This window comes from Mesocricetus auratus, unplaced genomic scaffold (genome assembly GCF_017639785.1).
Source record: "Mesocricetus auratus isolate SY011 unplaced genomic scaffold, BCM_Maur_2.0 Super-Scaffold_100022, whole genome shotgun sequence".
NCBI lineage: Eukaryota > Metazoa > Chordata > Mammalia > Rodentia > Cricetidae > Mesocricetus > Mesocricetus auratus.
Window position 1 is genome coordinate 35,051,499 of NW_024429203.1, and position 23,314 is coordinate 35,074,812.

At 51.9% G+C, this 23,314-nt stretch overlaps 1 protein-coding gene across 6 annotated transcripts in view; it reads right to left on the reverse strand.

The window, feature by feature from the left end:
- Nucleotides 1–23,314, reverse strand: part of Lingo1 (leucine rich repeat and Ig domain containing 1) — a 181,200-nt gene that overhangs the window by 39,315 nt on the left and 118,571 nt on the right. For 5 of the 6 annotated variants that reach the window (XM_013112963.3, XM_040729781.1, XM_013112962.3 and 2 more), the window contains one exon: nt 16,349–16,428. The exons of the other annotated variant lie outside the window; for it this stretch is intronic. The gene's annotated coding sequence lies outside the window, so the exon portion shown is untranslated. The remainder of the gene's footprint in view (nt 1–16,348; nt 16,429–23,314) is intronic. 6 annotated transcript variants of the gene reach the window in all.

Consider the following 23,314-nt stretch of genomic DNA (forward strand, 5'->3'; position numbering starts at 1 on the left):
ACACAAGGTCAAACAGCAAGTCTGTGTCCAGAAGAACTGAGATGCAAAAATCCTTGTCTCCCTGCCTGGGCGGGTCTCAGAGTCCCAAGCCACTGCCTCCAATTATGTCTCCTCTCCACTGAAAGAGGGATGGATGGGGGCAGGGAGCAGGGACTGTAGAACAGATGGGCTTGGAGGCTCCACAGCGGGGGCTTTGAGGGAGGGGGAGGAGCCCCGGAGAACCTGGAACTCTTACAAAGTTGCGAGTTAAAACATTCTTCACACTCCCGCCTCCTTTACTGTTCTGATGAACCAAGACGTGACAAAAATGTGTCAGATTTTTAAAAAAACCACACACATACACAAATGCCAGGCCTGTATCTGCCGCCCGCCCAAGCTTGGCCCATCTGCTTCGTGGGGGTGGAAGGGAAGGGGCCTTAGCAGTGGCACCTCATTCTGGACGCCTCAGTCCTGGCTCGAAATGGCCCCAGCAATGGTGGGAGGCCAAGAGGGGAAGACCCTGCTCTGCCCTACTGCCCATGTCTCAGCTGGGCTCACTGCAGAGTCCAGTCCATGTCCTACTCTTCACTCTGAGTTGGGTGTACCCTCCCTCTCTTCAGCTGGAGGACCAGAGCTTGGAGAACTCTCCCTCGATACACAGATGAGAAACTGAGGCCCAAAGAGTCAGTTCACTCAACGAGCACCAGCTCCTCACCTCAAGCCCATCAGGCAAAGGTGTCGGTCAGAAACACAGACATGCTCCCTGGCAGAGCAAGGCCAGAGACACAACTCAGCAGCCAGCAAAAGCCTGCAGATAGACTGGGGCCTCCAAGGAAAAGACAGCTGGGCAGGCCACCGGGCCTGGAGGGACACTCAGCTGGGTGTCACTCCACTGTGTGGGCAGTCAGCTTCAGCATCCATGTTGTGAGCAAGCAGGGGCGAGGGTCACCAGCAGCTACTCTAGGTTGGGTTGAAGACAGTTGTCAGGGGTCATGGGGTCAAATATGAGCATGGGCACAGAGGCAGCAGAGACAACAGCCAGTGCAGAGGACAAAAAGAAACTCCTCAAGGCTGAAGGTTTGAAGGAGGGGAAGGGCAGGGACCAGACCCTACCAGGTCTGGCAGGTTCCTGAGGGGGCTTCAGAGCGCCAAGCACCGCTGGAGAAAATGAGCTGCTGTGGTCAGGTATGTACGGCGTGTCACTTCTCAGAGCTGAGCATGCTCCTCTGGGGTACCCCTTTCTTCACCCTCACTCTGGAGGCAAGACAGGGTTTCTCTGTAGCTTTGGAGCCCATCCTGGAACTCACTATGCAGACCAGGCTGGCCTCTGCCTCCCAAGAGCTGGGATTAAAGGCATGTGCTACCACCACCAGGCTAAAGACGCTCCTTCAAATGCCTTAATGCCACCTCTTCTGAGGAACGTCCTTGAACTTGCAGAGACAAGCAGGTGCAGTAGGCCCAACATGGAATTTTCCCATCCTGAGGACTCCCACGTAGGGTTCCTCAGGGACTCTCATCAGAGCGACCATCTTGTCTACCTGTCAACCCCCCTTGCCACTCTTATCTCAAAGCCATCTGTCCAGACATTGTCCCAGGCATGGATATGCAGCTTCAGAGAGGACACGGAGTTTGTCTCACAGCAGACAGCAGTTGATGGGTGGGGTCAGATCAGAATGGCATCACCCCTGTCTGAGTTCTAAAGCTATAGGGTCCTGCAGCGGAGCAGCAGGTAAGCTGGACAGGGTGGGCTGTGGTGTGGTGGGTAAGCTGGACAGGGTGGGCTGTGGTGTGGCGGGTAAGCTGGACAGGGTGGGCGATGGCGTGCGGTGTTGGACGAGTGAGAAAAGCTGTCTGCCCCGGCTGGGAGATTTCTAACGGAAGTCCTTTGGATCTGTTACTGTGTATCCAGGCAGCCTAACTTTGAAACCCGGAAGGTGGAGAGGCTGTGGGCAGCCCAGGTTCAGCCTCCTCCAGGGACATGGAGACAACTTAGTGGAGGGCAAAGGGGGCCTGGCAACCAGACTAAGGGTAGGGAAGTCCTGTTGAGTCAGCACCCCCTCTGGAGGTGGGGGTATTCAGGAGCAAGCTCCTTTCTGAGCAGCAGCAACCAGCTTGATTACTTCTCCTGGGCGCTCATCCTCCGCATTGCAACATGGGATTCCTGTGTTGGTTCCACCAGATTCATTGAGGGTTAGGAACCAGCCCCAGAGGATGCTCAACAGAGCAGAGTCCCACTGCCCCAGGGCTGAGGAGGAGAGGAGGTACCTCTGATCCGCAGAGGACCCGTGTGATGACCTGAACACCAGAACTCTCCGAAGCACCTTGAGGTTCTGGGATGAAGTTCCGCCGGAACCCCATCCTCCCATGGAGGACTAAGAGCAGCAGCATCTCCCTTGCCTCTCAGGGACCACAGGCAAACACGTGCTGTGGCTGGGAGTGGTTAGGAAGTGTGACAGGAAGGGGCTTTCTCCTTAGTGCCGAGTGGGAATGGAAGGAAGGAGAGCCTCCCCTCCCATCCCTCCACACTCTCCCTTCCTGCTCATTAGAAATCCATCCGAGTTAATGGATTAATTAAATGATTTAATATATGCACAGTGTTAGAACAGAGCTTGACACAGTAAAAACTGAGCATTAGTAAATGACACTACTACGGTGACACTCCTCCTTCATATACTAGTGCCATAGACTGGAAAAAAAAAACTGCTAGCAGTCATGTACTACTTAGTATGAATTAGTTTTAAAAAAACCTTATTTTCTTGCTCACCATAATCTGAGACAAGCCAGTTTTGGGCTAAGAGTCATTTGGGGGTTTGTTGTATGGGAGGCAAAATAAGCAGAGCCTGTGTATCCAGTTTCAGGGTGACATCTCTAAGACTAGGTGGAGCGTGGGGTGAGTGACTTTCAGGGACTAGGGTGTGGCCCCAGTTCTTCAGGGCAGCAGAGGGAGTGGGGAGGGCCTCTGGGGACAGCTGGGAAACAAGCTCACGGCCTGCGCCCCAAGGTGCTGGGCATTGCAGCAGATAGAGTAGGCAAGGGTGACTATGCACAGAGAGGAAACAAGCCTTCAGCTGGAAAGCAGGAAACGGGACGGGCAGGGGTGTGATGAGAATGGAGGTGCAGGGCGGGAGGGAGCTGAGTGGGTTTTCAGATAGCTCTGGATGGAAAGCTGGACGGGGTCAACTCCTCCCCACCTACAGTCTTCAGGGGTACCCCAGGCCGAGGGGTTGGTCTAACCCCCCAAGATGGCACTGAGAACATAGAGCCACAGGGGAGAATCCAGTGAGCCTCTGGCTGACAAGGTTTCATGAGAATGGTGGGGAGAAACTGAAGTATGAGGCTCTGTGGTCAGATTTACAGAAGTTCTTGGACAACTTGGGAACTAACAGGAATGTGGGAAGTCCGGGGTTCAGTAGGGAGATGTTGGCTTCTCCTAGCCCAAAGCAGCAAGTAGAGCCCCCTTGGGTAGGGAGTGCAACTGTAGATGGTCCCCCACTCACCCTGGAAGATTCACACCCACTATGGGGCAAGCCACCCTTTGGGGCACAATAGTGCCTACCATGCTATCCAAGTCTCCAAATTTGATCCAGTATGATCACTATCTAGTTCCATGGCTGGTCTACCATCGAGGATGGTGAAGCTCTCAACACAACATGCAGGGCACAGGCCAGCCTTCTGCATTCACAGGCTCTAGGTTCTGAGTTTGGCCTAAGCTTGCACAATGGGAGGGTTACAAGGTCCTTCCATGGCAGACTTTCCTGTTCTGCCTCCACAGCTGGGATCCTGCAGGGCGTGGGGTAGGCAAAATGGGACTGGATGACAGACACACTCACACCTTTCCAGCTCCTTGCTCTAGTGATCAGGGACGGGCTCGTATGTCCACAACCTGAAGGCTTAGGCTCACAGTGCTTATGATGAATAAGGTCACATTTGTAGGGGGACAGCGTGACACTGAAACTCTTATCCCCATCTCAGCTGCCCCTGCCATTTCCAATCCAGCTCCTGTCCAGGAGGCCTCTGAGCACAAGGTACAACTTGAGTGGTTGTGGTTGGCCTACAGGGAGTGAGAGAAGGGATTTCCTAAGTGGGTCATCAGGCAAGAAGGATGGGGCCTCAGGGACAAGAGGACAGGAAACTGAGCCTTCACTTATAGTAAGGGATCAGCTACCTGGCTGTGGGCTGTCAGCACCCCAGCCCAGGGTGTCTGCTTCTAAGCAGTGGTGAATGAGGGGTCTGCTTGCCTCTCTGTGATCTATAACTAATGCCTCCAGCAAAGCCTGCATTCTTTAGCTCCAGATTGTAAAACAGTTTTGAAGCTGACAAACCCAGTCTTGGGAGCATACATGTGTCCTCATGATCACACAAGTGCACACACATGTCAGACATACATACATCCTATGCTGGGAAGAAGGCAGGTGCCGCACAGGCTTCTGGGTATAGACAAGCCAAGGCCCTTTAGGCAGGCAGCCATGATGTCACCACACTTGGAAGGCAAGGCTGATGGTGTTCTGGGGAGGGGGATCACCTCAAAACCCAAAAGACATTTTGAGAAACTGTCTCATGTCCATAAACATCAAATCCTAGGTTAAGGACCCCCTCTGTGGCATCTGGAAGACCTCCCTTAAACCAGATGCACCATTCTTTCATTCAACAGATGCAGGTGGCACCCATGATCATGCCCTGGCAGAAGGAACAAGAGATTGGCTGGGTCCCCTGAGGACTGTGCCGGGGAGAGTAAGGCAGAACTTTGGTGCTGCAGGGGTGGAGGTGGGGAGGTTTCCAGCTGAGAACTCCCCTGGATGTAGTCTCCCAGCTAAGCAGGCTGGACTAGCCAAAAAGCCCATCACCCTCTCCTAGCACACCGAGTCTTCTAGCCTAGCCGAATCCCCACTCCAAGCTCCCTTCAGTCTCCCCTCTACCTCCTCTTATGGCAGACCCTTCCCTGTGGCATCTTAGCCAGACTCCACTTTACCACTGACACAGGGTCGTCCTCTTTGCTCTGGGTCCAGAGACCTATGCTCACTGGAGACAGGTCACAGACCCGGTCCTTCAGACTCCAGAGGCTGAAATAGAAGGGTCCCCAGGGATGCGAGAGTGTCTGTCACCCTCTGTGTCATATGCAGAGTACCAAAAGTGTCCCACTAGTGCTGGGGTCTGGTTAGAGGAGATCCTCAGGCCCCCAAGGTAAGGTCACTGGGCAGGGAGTCCCAGGAAAGAGCTGGGCAGGAGGTGCCACCATGGGGCCAGCAGGACTAGGGTCAGCCTTCACCTCGGACTGTGGCCAGTATGTGCAGCACTGAGCATCTGTTGGGAGGATGGGGGAGGCTGAGGAGCCCTTTCTGGAAGAATGAACCAGATCTATCCTCACCTATTCTCCAACCCGGTGTGTGTGTGTGTGTGTGTGTGTGTGTGTGTGTGTGTGTGTGTGTGTGTGTCCAGCAGTTGGATCAGGAAGGGAGGAGGCTTGCTGAAAGCCCTGGGAAATGAAAGAGAAATCCTCCCAAATCCCCGGCTGCCGTCACTAATGGCTGAAATATGCTCTTGACAACAAGGTGAAAGGCCTTGGAGCCTCTGTCAAGCCCTGCCACCAGGAGCTGGGACTCCAGGCCCAGCGGGGAGAAGAGGTTGAGACCTTGGCTGATCAGGGGTTTGTGGCCCAGTCATGAGACCCTGTGGCTTTCCTGACATCTCCCTCTTGGAAGTGCCTCATAGACTCTTGTACAGCTGCTCTGGGAAGCATCAAGAGGGCATGCAAGGGTGGTATAGTCACCAGCAGGTTCTCAGTGACGGCTGGGCGAGGCCTTGCCAGCCTAAGCTGTCCCTTCAAGACCCATGTCTTTCCACAGTGCCAGCTACCCACAGGTCCCCAGCAAGTTGACAAAGCCTGTCTCCAAGACTTGAGAGGGCCTTGTGAGACACCAGAGAGAGCCAGACCCAGGAGCAACAGTCCCTGTAGCCTCTGGCTATATGGTTGAAGAGAAGGAAGTTTCCCTGTAGGGCTGCTGGCCCTGGGCTCTTGTGTCCCCACAATGGTCATAGACTCCTGCCCCCAGAACCCATACTGCACCCTCCCTGCTCATGCATGAGTATGACCTTGCATGCAATGGGCACATGTGTGCACCTGCCTGGGTCCCAGGAGCATGGGCAGGGCTTTCTTGCTGCCTTTGTGATTACTCTGGGTGCCATGGATGTGAGGGAAAGATGTCCAAGATTAGTCACTGGGTGTCCAAATCTTAAAGACTGCTGGGAGACAAGAATCCAGAAGGAAGCCACTCACCACCTCTTCAGGTTCAGTGTCAGGCCTATGTCCCACTGTGACCCCACAGCAACACTTCTCTCCTTGTCTCCCAGGCCTGTCCACCTCCAGTCCCTGCATGGCTTAGGGACCAGTTCTGGGCTAAGCCCTAAGAGCTGGAGCCCCGCCCCAAGCTAAGGACTTCAACATGCCACAGAAGGGTTGAGGTACCTGCTACTCACTGCCTAGGTGGGACTCCAGCCTACCTGGCCTTAGTCTCCATTCTGCCTCACAGCAGATGCTATGAGCTGAAAGGCTTTCACAGCTGTGGAGGCAGCCACGACCCCAGCGGTCCTCCAGGCCAGCTCTAGCTCACAGCATCCAGCACCTAAGCCCAAAGCAGTCACAGCATGTCCTCTTGCATCCTCTCTATGGCTGGATCAGTTCCTAGGCTGGGGAACTGTCCACCCATGAATGCTGACCTGTTCATGCAGAGGAGATGAAGAGCAAAGCTGGACCACTTCTGGCTTGCCTACAGTGTGCTCCAGGACCACTCTCCCTGGCTCAGAGTCCTTGCGTAGACTGTTACCTCTTCCTGGGGTGTTTGTCCATCCCCAACAGTCTGAACACACCTGCTTTTCCTTAACTGGAGTTCAGATGTTTCCATTGCTGAGCAGCCTTCTTGCTGGAAACCATCCAACCCCACTCAGCACTAGCATAGCCTGGGCCAGCTTCCCTGCCTTGGTCAGGCCTAAGCTCTCTGTCCCCAGTGTTGGTTAAGTGAATGGAAGATGCAGACAAAAGGGCATCCTGGTCAAGCCCCAGCTCTACACTGAGACCTCAGCTGCCAGTGTCCTCCAGATCCTTAATGTCACACACCAGTCCCCGTCCAGCATCACCACAAACCTGGAGAATCTGAGGTATGATCAAGGCCTTGTTCTCAAACTGTTTAGTGCCCTGGGGGTGTGGACACAATGGAACGCATGGAGTGCTGTTGTCACCATCCTGATGGCTAAGGGCTGAGTGAGTACCTGATTTAGGACTGCCTCCAGGTTGGTGGCTGGGGTGCAACTGTCCACCCTGGAGCTCCTCATGCATAACAAGATGTTCCTAGATGAAGGGATCTGGGCCAGAGGCAGGCAGAGGCTCATGGGAGATCTTGGGACCCACACAGCCTGCTTCCTGCTGCCACAGCTTAGCTCTGCAACCACCAGAGCTCATATGGCTTCTTTGCACCTCAGTTTCCCCTATCTGGGAAACAAATGGCGAGTGGAGGATCAAATGCTTGTAAAATGCTTCTGAGGCAGCCTAGCACATAACCACTCAAAACACAGCTGGGGCTGGAGATGGCTCAGGCAGCGAGATTCTCTCCTGGTAAGCACAAGGCCTGAAAACCAACCTGGGCATGGTGGCTCTCACTTGGAATCCCATGTGCCAGGGTTCAATGGCTGGACAGACTAGTCTATTTGAGAGCTTCAAGCCAGTGAGAGATTGCCTCAATATATATGGACAATGCCCGAGAAATAATGCCCAATGCTATCCTCTGGATTCTACATACATATAGACACATGTATGTACACACACACACACACACACACACACACACACACACACACACACACAGACCTGTACTGCTGTTTTGTTTTAACAACGGTCCTGGTGTCAAGCTCTGAATAGGTCACATCCAGTGGCAAGGAGGAGGCAAATCTGGATGGGCAGGTAACTCAACCTGTCTGTAGTGGTTGGCTTGACTTTCTCTGCTCTTGGGACTGAAAGATCTAGTCATCTGGATAGCAGCCTATGGAGGCAAGCAGTACTGCGAGAGGTTGCTGACCCAAGCACTCTCCAGGTTGGGAGAAGAACAGAAACCTGAAGCAGATGGACCGGGAGGCTACAGGTCTAGGAGTATTCACGCCCCACAGGAGAGCCATGCTTGCCTTTCTGAGAAAGGGCTGTACAAGCCTAAGTGAATCCATCTTCCCTATGCTAAGTACAGTCTGAGTTGATGCCCTATCACCTCCAGCAATCCAAGAGGCCCTTGATGGAGTCCTCTGGGGCTACAGGGTCCTTAGGCTTATCCAGAACTGTGAAAGCTGCTCTTCAGGCCAAGCAGTCCTGGAAGAATGGGGCTGGGCAGGATGGGGGATGCTCGAGGTGAGTTCTGTTAAGGCGCCACAAGTGTCTGTTGGAAGAGAGCGGCAGAGCAAAGTGGAGACGAGGAGTTGTCTTTCTTCAGCTCATACTCTTCACTTTCCTTCCTTAAACCCGGCCCCCCATTAATGTGCCAGCGTGACTTTAACAGCTGAGATTCATAAATCACAGCAGCTCTTCTTGTCTGTCAGACTGGACTTGGCCAGGAAGAACTGCTAACTGTGTCACAATGAAGAAATATTAATGAGAGTGGCCATCCTGGGACCACCCATTTGAGGTGAAGAGATTGCTGGGGCCATCTCTCCAGCATGCCGTGAGCAGGGAGGGAGAAAGGGAGCTTGCTGTGGATGTTGGGGCAGCTCACTGTGGAGAAGGGAGCACCAGTTAGCTCCTGTCATCCAATTCCTAGGCAAGGTCTTCTCTACCAAGGACCCAGAGCTGGGTTCGCACCAGAAAGGGGATCTGCCCCAGCCCCCATCTATCAGGACTTCAAGTCTGCCTCTGCCTCTCCAGGCCTCAGTGTCACCTTCTGCCATATGGGTAGAATAATTCTAGTCCTGTCTGCAGTACTGTACAAAGGAGGGAGAGAATGAGGGTCAAGGCCCCTGGAGGGAGCTCCACGGGCAAATGAAGGTTTATGGATTAGGGCAGACAAGGGTTGAAGCAAAGGCGCCAGGGCCACCAATGAGGAGACAGGTATGTCCCCATTTAATGAACTCTCAGACGCTAATACCACTAACACCTTCAATCGAGTACTAAATTGTGATCACAATTAAATAGGCACTAGAGGCCCCATGTCACTGGTCATCTGCTGCCCCTGAGCCTGGGAGCTGGGAGGGCCTTCATGACTTCCAGGCCACACACAAACCGTGACCAAACTCACCTGCAAGGCAGCCCTTTGCTTGAGAGAGCCTAAGAACACCATATGTGGAATCAGAAAAACAGGCTCACTGAGAAGCTTCCAAGGCAACTGGACAGCAAGCATTCGAAACACAGATGCTAGATGATCACATATGAACTGGCATGATCAGGGTTACTTAATACATGCTCATATTATATGAACATATACAGACAAGAAAGAGGCAAGTACCAGATACACACACTCAGAAACATACCCCAAACACAAAGACAGGGAGACACATATATATGATCTGGTGTACAATACACACACACACACACACACACACACACCCCTTCTGAGGCTCCAAGCTGGGCTCTCACTGGCCCTTGAGGTCCTCTCTGCTGAGAAGAAAATAAAAAGCGCCATGCTGCCTGTAGGTGCACGTGGCCTCTCTAGCCCTGGCAAGCCATGCAGCAGTGATTAGCCTAGCCGGGAGGCGAAGCCCAGCGTGGCCTGAATATTTCACGGGAGATTTTGCTTCACAGAAAATCCCTTCTTTGCCTCTGTGCATATCAGGGTATAATTACCCATTAAGTGGCCCAGCAGAAACCTGGGTGTCGGCACTGCCTCTGGCTCTGCACAGCCCTGCGAGCTCCTGGCCCCAGCTCTCACCTGCCTGAGCAGAGAGGGGAATGAACGCTGGGCGTCATCTTGGAACATGGAGTACCCCAACATCACCTCAGTCCTGGGTGATAACGGCAAGGGGTTAACCACGGATCTTCCCTGTCTCCCCAGCCACAGACTATTTTCTGGAAAAATAACGGGATGTAGAGTGAGACAGCAGGGACACTGGAAGGAGGGAGACCTTGATCCTGTCCTCAGAAACTCACTTCCTCCCTCCCCAACCCATAGGATATGTTCCCCGGGATGAGGGTCAGCTCAGGTGGATTCCCTCCAGATGTCCTCTAGGACCTTCCCAGGTCAGCGGCCCTGCCCCATCTCAGGGCATCCAGAATTTACTCACCATCCTGCCTAACGATCAAGGCTGACACAGCAGGGGGTGACAGCGCCAGAGGGCCTACGTCCAGTGCATCCAAACTAAACAGGGTTCAGACCCAGCAAGGACACGCTTCAGGGCAGACCCAGGAGACTGAAATCAAAACCTCACATAAAGACCTGTGCATATGTGCCCTCAACAGTGCTGCTCACAACAGCTCTAAAGCAAAAACTGCTCAAATGCCCGGATGAGCAGGTAAGCAAACGTGAGCTAGTATGCAGCTGTGAAGAAGAACAGCACTGATGTACACAGCTGGGAGGGACATGAGACACTGGTGCTGAGTGCCCAGAGCTCCTGTCATTCCTACTTGAAACCTAAGTGTGGCAACGGTTGCCAGGGAACAGAGAGGACAATGGGAAGCGCTGCTCATAGGGACAGGGTCTCTTTTGGACTGATGAGAACACATCTGAAATTAGACAGGTGCTATGGCTGCATAATCGTGGGGGTGTCCTAAAAAAATCACTGAACTATCTGTTTCAAAATGACAACTTTTACGGTATATGAATAAAATCTCAGTTGTTGGTTTTTAAAAAACAAGTTGTTTAAATGGGACAAAACAGACACACGGGGCCCTTAATATTTGCCTCTTGCTTACACGTTTGCCTCCCTCCCAGGCATGGAAACTCCTGAATGGTGGCGCCCAAGGCCCAGCCCTGGTCCCAGAGATGCCCTCCAAGGGCAGGCACTGGGCCGGAACAGTGACCGCACCAACACGTTACCTAGGACACACGAGCAGTGTACTCCCGGCTGACACCAGTTCAGAGACATGGCTCATGAGGCGCATGGACTCCAGTCCATGCCCTACAGTCAGGTGACAGGCTGGAGACAACACCCAGGGGTGACACAGAGGGGCAGATTATTTCCTGTCCCCTGGCCCTCCAGACTCCCAGGCCTCAGCACCACTAACCTGTCCTCTCTTCCTTTTCCTAGGTGAGTGTCCCCCAGCCCCTTCTGCCCGTCTGTTCATACCGGCTCCCTTCCAACTCTTGCTTGTCCCTGCTCTTGGGTTTCAGGCACTTCCTCCCTTCCTGCCACACCCACAGGGTCCCCTTCCCTGAGCACACACAGCACTTTTGGGACCTTGAGTGCACCGGGCTTCAGGCTGACCCTGGACCTGGCAGGCCTCCAGCTAGAAGCAAGACATCTGGTGACCCATCAAGGAGCCCCAGGACAGGGGAGGAGAGGAGACAGGGGGAGGGGCAGGTGACAAGGAATAGGGTAATGGAGAGAGAGGTTGCTTTTAGTTGCAGGGTCCCAGAAAGACTAAGCCAGAGTCTAACGAAATAGAGAGAGCTGGGCATCAGTTACCTTTATACATACGATGGCACCTGCAGACACAGGTCAGTCATGAGCAGAGACAGGCAAGGGGAGAAGTCCCTCCTTCTGTCCCCAGAGCACGGTGGCATTAGCAATGGGATGAGACAACTGTACCCCCCTACCCCAGGGCTGTCTTAGCCGCTTTCTTCAGTTAGCCCTGATCCTGTGTCTACCTTGAGCCTAGAACCTGACTCTGGTGGCAGACTGAGCCTTCACTCTCCAGGCAGGGCAGGTGGACTGGCCCTCAGAGAACCGGAGGAGATTCCAGATGGCTCGCTCTCTCTCCTCCCCCTCCTCAGAGTTGGATGACAGCTCTGAACTGTGGGCGTTGGAGATGGGTCTCGGCTGAGTGACTGCTGACAGCTGGGCCCAGGGTGGATCATGGGTGGCTTATTTTCTGACCTTCCGGGGACCAGACACAAAATAGGCCTCCTGGTACTGCATGTAGCAGGTACCTAAGGGATGTCAGCGCTCTTTCTGAGCCCCACCCTGGCCTCTCAGAGTTGCAGCTCCCCTCCCCCACCTGGCCTCATGTGGTCCAATCACCTCCCACTCTAAGGAGGCTGTGAACTGCCAGGTGCACTCCCCAGCCTTTCTTAACCCAGATACACCACGGCAGGCGCCTCCACTCGGTACCCCCAGCTGACTGCCAGCTAACCCCTCAGAGGTGTTAGCTGATAATGAAGACATTAGCTGTAAGCTGAAGTGTGGTTCCCTGCCAGGAGTATTTTGGTCTTTCCGGGTTGGTTTTGGAAATGGGAAAACCTTCCAGACCTAGCCAAATGGCAGACATGGATACATACAAAGGGGGTGTAGGGTACAGTTGGTGACAGAGCCTTCTACCTGAGAGGAACAGGACATAGGCCTTCTAGTTTAGAAGCATCCCAAGAAGGTGACCCCACTAGTCGAGGTATGAAGCACTTCGAGCCTCAGTTTCCCCGGTCCCTGACTTCCTTCTCCCCGTTTCTCCCCACCCCTCGCTCCTCTACCACCCCAGTTCCCCAAGTCCTTCCAGAGCAAAGGTCAACGGGCTGGTAGAGTGATAGATATGAGGGCTGGGCACAGTGGCCGAGGCTGCAGCACAGGAGGAAGGGCCTTTCCTCACTGACCGCCTCCTGTTGTGGTCTGAATGAGAAGTGTCTCCACATAGTCAATACTTGGTTCCCAGCAAGTGGAGCAGTTGTGCGTGTGTGCGTGCGTGCGTGCGTGCGTGTATGTGTGTGTGTGTGTGTGTGTGTGTGTGTGTGTGTGTGTGTGTATGCAGGGTAGTGGGCCCCTTAGGAGGTGCACCTTACTGGAGGAAGTACGTCACTGGGGTGGGCTTTCAAGGGTCACAGCCTCATCCCACTCTGTTTTCTCTGTTCCCTGTTAGTGGTTGACATGTGATCTCTTGCTTCCTGTTCCTGCTGGCATGCTGTGCCTGCCTGTTGTCATGATGTCCCAAGATTTTGGACTCTCTCTCTCTCTCTCTCTCTGGAACCATAAGCCAAAATAAAATCTCCCTTGTGGTCATAATGTTTTATCACAGCAACAGAGAAATAACTGGTACAGATCCCTACCTCAAACCATGCACTTCAGATACACCAGCAGTTTAAATACAGTTAAATCTTGTAAACAACTAGAAAACATATAGGACAGGTTTTTTTTTGGGTGGGGTTTCGAGACAGGGTTTCTCTGTATTGTTTTGGAGGCTGTCCTGGAACTCGCTCTATAAACCAAGCTGGCCTCGAACTCACAGAGATCTGCCTGCCTCTGCCTCCCAAATGCTGGGATTAAAGCATGCACCACCAACACCTGGCTTGTTTTGTTTTTTAAAAAGCAGAAACTTTAGGGGAAAAGAGTGACATGTTAGACTATAGGAAAACGTTGAACTTGGGTGAGGTTTATAAATTTAAATGAAACAAAAGGTATACAGGAAACAATCTATGAAAAACTATTTACAATACAATTCAAAGAGTTGAGTCTCTTCACAAATCAATAGAACATTTCAATGCCTCTGCCTGCCCCCCATCCACTGGTGGGGTCTCACTGAACTCCACTCCATCTTGAAGCCCACCTGACACATGAGGAGAGCACATCTTGTCTTTGACCTATGCATGTTTCTCTCCACCCTTGGGCTCCTGCTCAGCCGTCCTGGGTTCCCTCTCTTCTCCCAGCCCCTAGCCAGCAGAGGTCCTGGGCCTTCTCTCTCTGTCTTTGCTGACTCCTGCTCTGCTCTCACTTAATCTCAAGACATCAAATACAATCTTTAAGATGATGACCACAAATCTGTGTCTCCAGTTCAAAACTGTCCCCAGAGCTACAGCCTCGTACCTCTGCCAACCCCACAGTTCCCCATGGAGGGCTGTTGGTGTCACACCCTTTAATATGTCCACAGTCAGGACTGGCTCACAGGCATGCCACTTGGGCCTATCACTCAGAATGGTCCTATGCTTGGCTAGTACTCTCCTGTCCCAAGTCACTTAGAAATTTAAAAAGGAAAGTCATGCATTTTCATACACAGTCGCCCGTTCTCTCTACAGACGGGTCCCTTCCCTTCAGCTCCATCTTGTTCACTTCTGGTGGATTGGGTATCCCTAATCTGAAAATCCAAATCCCAGACTTCTGAGCTGCTACCACGATGCCACAGGCAGAGAAGGCCATGCTGTGGTACTGGGGATGTAGAATACTTTCCTGGCATGCTCGAGCCTTGGGTTCAATCCCCAGCACTACATGAATCAGGGATAGTGGCACATGCCTGTAATCCTAGCACTTTGGAAGAGGAGGCAGGAGGGTCACATCCTGATATTATCCAGGTCACCCATACCCGTCTCCTGCTGTGTGTGTATTTTGTTAATTATCTTATGTGTAGATGTTTTGCCTTTATGTATTTGTGTACCATGTGCATGCAGTACCCTGGAGTCCAGAAGATGGCATCAGATCCTCTGGAATTAGAGTCACAGATGATTGTGAGCCACCGTGTGGGTGCTGGGACTCAAACCTAGGTCTTCTGGAAGAGCAGACAGTGTGCTTAACCAATGAGCCTCTTCTCTCCAGCTCCTCCTGCTATTCTTTTTCTTCCTAAAACTCTAGTACACATATTATCTTTCATGATCCATCTGCTTTTCCTCCATTAAAGCATAAGTTCCACATAGAAGGCATTTTGGGTCAGTTCGGTTCACAGTTATGTTCTTAAGCAAACCAGTGTTCAACACAAACAAGGTGCCTGGAAAATATCTACTGAATAAACGGATGTTGGCAGAGAGAAATGGGCAGAAGGCCTGACTGGAGGCAACTCACCAGCAGAGACTCAGAAATGGCCAATGGATACATATATCATTAGTGATTGGAGAAATGTAAAGTAAAATCATTTTCTCCTATCATTAGTGACTGGAGGAATGTAAAGTAAAATCATTTTCTCCTATCAGATTGACAGGAATGTAAGTGACCGCTAATGACGGTAGCTGGGAAGGACAGCTTTGTACACAGCCTATGGGAATGTGAGACAGCCCAACCTCCCCAAAGTATCTGGCTGTACGGAACAGATCAAATGTGGAAAGATACACATTCCCTGACTTGGGTAGACCACTTCCAAAAACATTTTGAAGGTCTCACGGTGCAAGTGTACACAGATGTACAAACCCAGAGCTTCCTTGGGTGAGGCTTATAAATAGCCAAATGCGGGAAACCACCTAAATGGCCCCAACAGAATTAATAATTGATGAAGAATTTACAGGCCATCTACACAATGGAAATGAAAGCGAAGATTTCCATGGCTAAAATCTGGGTGGTCCACATGTTTGGAAAAAAATATGGTGATGGAGCTTCTGGTATGGTCGTACATTTTTGCTTTTAAAATAGGTTTGTAAGCACGTGGGAGAAAGTTCAGAAGGACAAGTATCAAATGCCTTAGCAGTGATAAGTTAGTCCCTGGGAGGAAGGGCTCCAACTGCATGCTTTTAATTAGCCAGGTAGGCAGCTGGGTAGGAGATGTACTATTTTAATGCTGGGAAGATGCCTCCACCTAGGACACAAACATCCTGTGCCTCCCCTGGGTAAAAGGAGGCAGGAGGACGCCATTCCAAGGCCCACGTTACCCTGCCCTGTCTCATCCCTGTGGCCTCTCTCTTTCACCTTCCGCAGTCTGGGTTCTTACTATTCCTGACTCCTTTCACAGCCCTACACCCGTCTCACAGCCCTGTTCACAGACCCAGCTAGCCCTGCCCCATGACCTCCTCAGCCCAGCTCTGCTGTTAGGATCCAGAAAGGGAAAGCCAAGAATCCTGCTACACTCTTCAGGACCAGAACTGTGATCTCAGTCTCAGAACTCTAGCCCCAGGGCAGTTTGGGGGGGCAATGACTGTGGCCTAAGCAGGCCAACTGCCTCTGGTTGCACAATGGTCAGAGCAGGGGATGGATGGGCCACTCCTGGGACTGAGGGAGGGCCCCTCCCGCAAGGGAGGAGCCCTATAGAGAGTTGGGAATTTCCAGGTAAGAGCTGTCAGGTGGTACCAAGCATTCAAAAGCCAGAGTGATAGCAGAGGAGCTGCAGGAGCTGAGCCTCCTGTGGTGGGAGTACTTGGCAGGTGTTCATGGCATCCAGATCCTGAGAGCCAAGCTGGGCCTCTCTGAGCAAGCACCTGCTGCAGAGACTTGAAGCCCTAGATTGGGTACCCTGCTGTGGCAGGGGTTCGCTCACTGAGGGCTGTCTTGGTCGGGACCTGGTCGTCACACTGAGCCTTCATACCCCAGAACAACACAGGCACAGTGAGTTGCCTTGTTCCCTCCCTACCTGGGTCAGATGGCACAGGGAGTCAAACAGAGGCTCTGCCAGAGGCCTGGGGAACAGCAGCCTTCAGGTCTCAGCATGCACTGTAGGGGAAGAACGGGGAGGTTAGTGTGACACAGATGGGCTCCCAGCTACCCTGGAGTGGGTGGCCCTGGAGCGATCCTGCTGCCTAGCACACAGGGCTCGTGCCACAGATATTAGGCCTCTGGACATCAGCCTCCATCCCCATCCCCTAGCCCACTTGAGTACAATTACCCACCCCGAGTGACCGTATCTTAGAAGCAGACTTCCTGTTCAGCCCATTCTTCCCCACCGTCTGCCTCGACGGTCCAAGGGTCGGCCCACCTGGGCTTCATTGGCACCCGCCGTGCGCACGACAGTCCCTGCTCCCCAAGTCCTCTTTACCATCTCCATGTTGCCCATCAAATCTGTCCCCTGCCTGCTTGAAGCTTCACTAGTTTATCCTCAGCCCTTAGCACCCAGGATGTCTAACCTCTAATCCACCATCGCACGACACCAGCAGTGAGGCCCGCACTGCCGGCCACCAGGTTTCCTGCCTTGGCCTGTGGGCCTGTGGCTCGCCAACATACTCTTTTGGGACTCACTTCCCATGCTGTGTGGCACCCCACCCTCCTCTTAGCCGTGGTCCCAGCATCGTCTCCCTTACACTCCTCTCCCAGATCATCACACTGTTGTCCTAGTCATTCCACCTGTTCCCCTCAGAGCATGGCCCTCAGGCCCTGTCCTTTTCCCTCAGCCCAGACTGTCTCAATGCCTTTACCTGGCTCCTCCTCACCTGGGCCTCAGCCCAAGGCAGCACCACACAGAATGAGGAGGGCGTGAAGGCCTCCTCCACATGCATGCCACCTGTCTGTCTCAACAGTTTTATAGAACACTGTCGCCCAGGCCCAGTAACTGAGGTATAATTACCGTGCAGTGCACCTTACCCTTTCTAGGGCACAGATCTGTGAGTCTTAACAACTGTACAGGCATGTGGCTACCACCACAATCAAGATAGGGAACAATTCAATCCCATGGGCCGTCCTTTTGTAACCAATGTCTCCCTAACCACTGGTAACTACTGACCTGTTTCTGTCCCTGCATTTTTGCTTTCTCCAGTGTCTACAAATAGACACAGATGTGGAGCCTCACGTCTGGTTCTATTCACTTAACACAATGCCTTTGAGATTTATCTGTGCTGTCTTATGTCAGGATCTTATTCCTTTTTATTGCTGAGTAGTATTCCATTATTTATCTACTCACTGGCTAAAGAGCACTTGTGTTGTTAACCAGTTTGTGTAGAGTACGAATGATGCCACTGTAACTGTTCAGATGGGTTTCTACATGAGTGAAGCTGTGCCTCTAGATAAGCACCTAGCAGGAGCACTGTGAGATTGGGCGCTAAGTTTCCATTGTAAGAAACCACCTTGTGTTTTTGCAAAGTGGCTGCACTATCTTGGATTTCCATGAGCAAACTTTGAGAGCTCCAGTTGCTCTGTGTCCTCTCTGACACTTTGTACTGTCACAATGTTCAGGTGTCAGTGCAACAATAGTGTAGCAGCATCTCACTTGGTTGGTTGTAGTTTGTGTCCTCCCCCTCCTTTCCCCACCTGTCCCCTCCTCCCCCACCTCCTCCCTGTACTGATGGCTGTGAGCATCTTCTCTTACGCCTCATTCATTTTCTAGCACCAATCTGATAGGAAACTTTCTTCTTAGTTTAATTATTTTATGTGTGTTTTGCCGTCCTGAATGTCTGCACATCATACGTGTACCTGGTATCCATGGAGATCAGAAGAGACTGTCAGATCCCCTGGATCTGGAGTTCCAGATGGATGTGAGCCTCCATGTGGATGTTGGGAATCAAACCCAGGCCCTCTGGTGAATAGCCAGTGCTCTTAACCCCTGAGCTGTCTCTCCAGCCCCTACTTTAATTATTTACATATTTGATTCCCATTTACTCCATCACTATCTGGTGCTGAATGATGGTGGCACTGGTAGCTGGCACCCATAGCGCCCTCCCTGTGCACTGTTCTACAAAATACTTGCTCATTTAAGCCTCATAACCAGGCTAAGAGATGGATACCGTCTATAGTTCCACTGGTTTTGTTCCTTTTGTGTTGCTGGGGATACAGCCTGGGTCCCTGAACAAGTTGGGCAAGCCCTTTACACTGAACTACACCCCAAACCCTCCAGTATTCTCACTCTGCACAGGAGAAAACAGAGACAAAGAAGGAATTAGCCCACAGTCACACAGGTAACAAGAGGCAGAGCCAAGCTTTCATCCTGATATTCAGGACTCAGAGCCAATTATCCTAAGCAGGACATTACATGAACCACAACAGCCATGTAACAAATCGAAGGCAGGACGAACAAACAGGAAGCCACAGCCTTGGCCTTTGCTGTTCTGACAGTGATCCTGTAATGGCCTTGGGAACAAAGTGTGTTCCCACCGAAGCACATGCTGTCTGCTCTCTATAGTTATCTGGGCCACAAGGTCAATAGGTGGTGAGCTGAAGCAAGGAGTGACACTACTGTACCACTAAGCATTTCAGAGCTTTGTATGGCCCCTGCCATTGCCCTGTCCCCAACTCCTCACACAGAGACTGAGACCACATGGTGAAGAGGCTTCTAGCCTTGGGGCTGGGATCAGCTCTCAGAAAGACCCCAACTCAGCTGCCTGGAGTAGATCATAGAGGGAAAGGAGAAATCCATAGGGCTTTGGTACTGCTAACTTAATTGTAGGCTTATATTTCAAACTCATTGGCGCTTTACTTGGCAATTATCACTTTAGATGCGGTGTGCTCCTGTGGGAGCGCAGAACGGGGGAAAGAGGCAGTCCCCCAGCCCCAAGACAACTTGTGCACAAGATAACATGCACACTGGCAGGGGAAAGGCCTTAGAGTTCGTATATACCCTCCCGCTTCTTACTTTTTCTAAGAAACGAGACAAGAGTGCCGTGGAATGCCCCCTCTTCAAAGTAGCAGGTGCCATTTGGCTCCTCATAGGCTGTTAGACTCTTCTGTTACGAGTTCTCTCGGCAAACTCGGTTTGTCTCGTGACTGGGTGATGACGCCCATGCATGCATCCACAGGCCTACCTGGCTTCGAGCTCCACCAGGGGTGCTGTAAACCGTAGCATCATTTGTAAAGCTCCTTGCAGGGCTCTGGATGTGCTGGGGACTGGGTTGGCGTGGAGGTTGTTCAAGGTAAAGATGCCCCTGGAGCGAGGGGTGGGTTGAGTGGGGACCAGGGGACCTGGGTACAGGGCTTCCAGAAGACGGCTGTGAAGGAGCCTCAGCCTGTGTAGTGACAGCTTCCGTCAGGTGTGGCCATTCAACCTAGGACCAAATGGCATCCTAACACCTCTTAAATTTTATTTTATGTGCATGGTTTTTGCCTGTATATCTCTATAGCACTGCATGCAGTACCCTCAGTGGTCAGAGAAGGGTGCTGGATTCCCTGGAACTGGAGTTACAGAAGTTGTGAGCTTCCTTGTGAGCACTGGGAATCAAACCTGGGTCCCCTAGAAAAGTGACCAGTGCTCCTCACCACTGAGCCATCTCTCCATTTCAGCATCCCATCCCGGTTTTGGTGAAGAACAGACTGCCCTGGACAACCGAGACACCACCAGCAGCAATGACCACCCTTTCCTTCCCTAGGCTTTCCCTACTGGCTGGGAAATCCAAAAAACAAAAACAAACAAGCAAAAAACAAAATTAGTGATGTCTGTGAGCATTGGCATTTTCATGGCTGCCGGCCTGAGAATTCCTACAATTGAGAGACCTCACAGCCACAATCGAGATCACAGGATGTACCCAAATGGGCACAGGTGGAGGGGCCATACACTGAATTCACTATGTATTCTACTCCTAGGTGTTGAGAGGAACTTTTCCTGGGGTCGGGTTTTGGGATTGGCTTGGGGCTAGAGCAGCCAGGCTAGGTCAGCTCAGATCATGTGCCGCTGAACACGCTTGCTCAGGGAATGGGGGTCTTCACCTTGGACTTCATGGTCTGATTCTCAGAGACTGGGCCATGATGGATGAATAGGCAGGCTTGCAGAAACGCCTGACCAGAGTGGCCACAAGAGAAGCCCAGAGGACACTCTAAATGCTCTCCTTTGATTTTTCTTTCCTAGAGGATTGGACTTTAATTCAGTCTGGCAACAGTTTGAGACTAAAAGCAGAAGACAAAGGTTCAAGGCAAATGGTGAGAAGATTCCTAGGCGATCAGGGCATAGGAATGAGGTTGATGGTGGAGGGACAGGAGGAGGCAAAGTGTGAAGCCACTGCCAGCACCGTCATCGCCACCGTCATCGCCACCACAGATGCACCAGTGAGCCCCCATGTTAAGCGTACTGACTCACGCTGCCCACAGACACCCGAGGAGGTGGGTACTGTGATCATACCGCTCTCAGGATGGAGGACAGAAGGACAAAAAGATGAAGTTTCTCAGAAGAACAGAGCCACACATCAAACACAGACTCCATAATTGTCCTTAAGAGTCCCTGATGATTCTAGTTGGTCACATTAGAGATGAGAGAAGGCCACGGCAGGAATTCTGTGTGGGTGAAGTTGGGTCAGAGATACAACAAACAAACTTCTTTGCTCCATTTAGTAGCTCTCTGACCCTCAGTGAGTAATGTAATGTCTCTGGGTCTAGTTCCTTATAGAAAAGCCAAGTTTCCTGTGGTAATAGGGGAGAGACTGGAGGAAAGAGGGAAGAGACAGACAGACAGACAGAGACACACACACACAGAGGCAATACATATACTCCTCAAAAATAGACACCCTCCCCCAACTAGGCCACAGTACAGATGTGACACTGTCCAGAACGTCTAAGCATGTTCACAGAGCATACACATGTGTACATGTATGTGCTCGTATGTCTGTGTCTTGCAGAGGAGAGCACTCATACACACCACACACTTCCCTCCCTAGTCCTCTCCCTCACTGATGTGGTGGCACCAGCCACTCAGTCACCAAGCCCATCACCGTGTTTTCCCCCTTTCCCTCTGGCCATCACATCCTGTCACCGTGGCCAGTCAGTTCTAGAACAGCTTCTTCGAGCTCAACCTCTCCCTCATTTCCCCCTGGCTTGTCTGGCACAAGGGTCTCAGTTGCAGCCAGAAGGACCATCCCAGTCACACCTAACTCGTCCCTGCTCCCCTGAAAAAAAAAGCCTTACAGGAAGTCTCTCCAAGCCAGACTTGTGCCTCAGAGGCCCAGAGAAGCCTGACAGACTTGACTAAATAAAGATGTAAGGCCTCTACATGGCCAAAGATGCCAGAAACAGAGCTAAAAAGACAAACGGCTGGCTAGGGAGAATATTTCCAACACAAGCAACAGACGAAAAGTTTGACCATTCCTGATGTGCTAAAAGCTCCTTTATATCAATAAGAAAAAGGCAAAAAGAAAAGAAAAATGGGCAAAGGATCTAAACAGCCAACTCACAGAGGGAGAAGCGCTCGTGGCCAATAACCACATGAAAAGGTGGCCTCGTTGGGGAGGCACGAAGTGAACGCTGGAACCGCAGCGAGGCGTTTGTCTAGATTGGCAAAAATTAACAAGACCGACTGTGCGGGGTGTGGAAGGAGGTGGGGCGGCTGCTCCCCTCACCAAGGATGGGCAGAAGCAGACCTTATCTTTCAGAAGAGCAATGGAGCTGTCAAAGCATAACGTCTGCACCCCTCCCCGCAGCTCCACCCTAGAAATCCATCCTAAGCAAATGTCTCTATGTGTCAGCGAGATACATACACAAGGATATTCACTGAAGCATTGTTTGCAAGAGTGAAGAATTGGAGACAACCTAAATATCCATCAGCCAGGGACTGGTTACATAAATTACACTATGTCCAAACAATGGAATATTAGGCAACGATTAAAAAGAACACTATATACTTGTGCTGTGATGTTGACAGATGCCCTCACACACTGGTAAGTGACAAATGGGGCTTGCAGAATGATGTACAGATATGTTTCCATTTCTTTTCTAAAATAATACATAATAAATATGCTTGTAAAGGCACAGGTAAAGTTCTAGAAGGAGACACACCTAACCAGTGGCAGTGAGGTATTAGCAGAGAAGGCTTTGGGGCAAGGGGGCCTTTTCCACATGGGACATTCCTACATGGCTGCAACTACTTTGCTTTTTCTCTGGCATGTCCCCTCCTGCCTGTGTGCCTCACCTGGGCCCCTTTTACACTGCTGCCCCTACACCCCATCTTCTGAAGTCCCTCCTGTATGGACCCCCAAAGGTCTTCATCAGACCATTGCCACAGTAGCAGTGGGTGGAGGTCATGGGTGACCTGGGTGCATGGCAGGCCTGTCGCTGTACTGACTCACCCCTCCGTGGTGGAACCATCCGCAACAGGCCTGTCATTGCCTCTTTCATAGAAGAAGAAACCCAAGCACAGAGAGGACGCAGGATCTGCCCATGGTCACACAGCCAGGAAAACAGGTAAAGGAACCCAGACACTGCCCTGGGTAGCTTTCCACCTTTCTCAGCAGCCCAGGCAAGGGATCCCTGGTTCTGAGTCTGCTGTGCCTGAAGGTTTGGCTGAGAGCCCCATTTGTCCTGATCCTTCCCCACAGCTGGGTGTGGTGGGAGGACGCGCAAGGAAGTTTACTGAAGCCACCCTAGAAGGCTCTGGAGTTGAACCCTGTAACATGCCCACTAGGAGGGACTCACTGAGCCAGGACAGAGGAGAAGCTGTGGACACAAAAGAGGGGAGGGTGGGTATGAAGGAACCTCAGCTACTTCTTGTGTACCTACTGTGCGGCAGGCTCAGGGGACCACTTGGCTAGGAGAGCAGTGACAGATGATATACCCCCACTCCTCACGTGGCTGCTGTGTCAGAAGAGAGTGCCAAAGAGGTGCGCAGGCAACAGCTTCGAGATGGTGCCCAAGGGAGGCGCCTGATGCTGTGCCTGCAGTCAGGGACCCCAGAGAGGCATCTGGGCCAGTGTGGAAG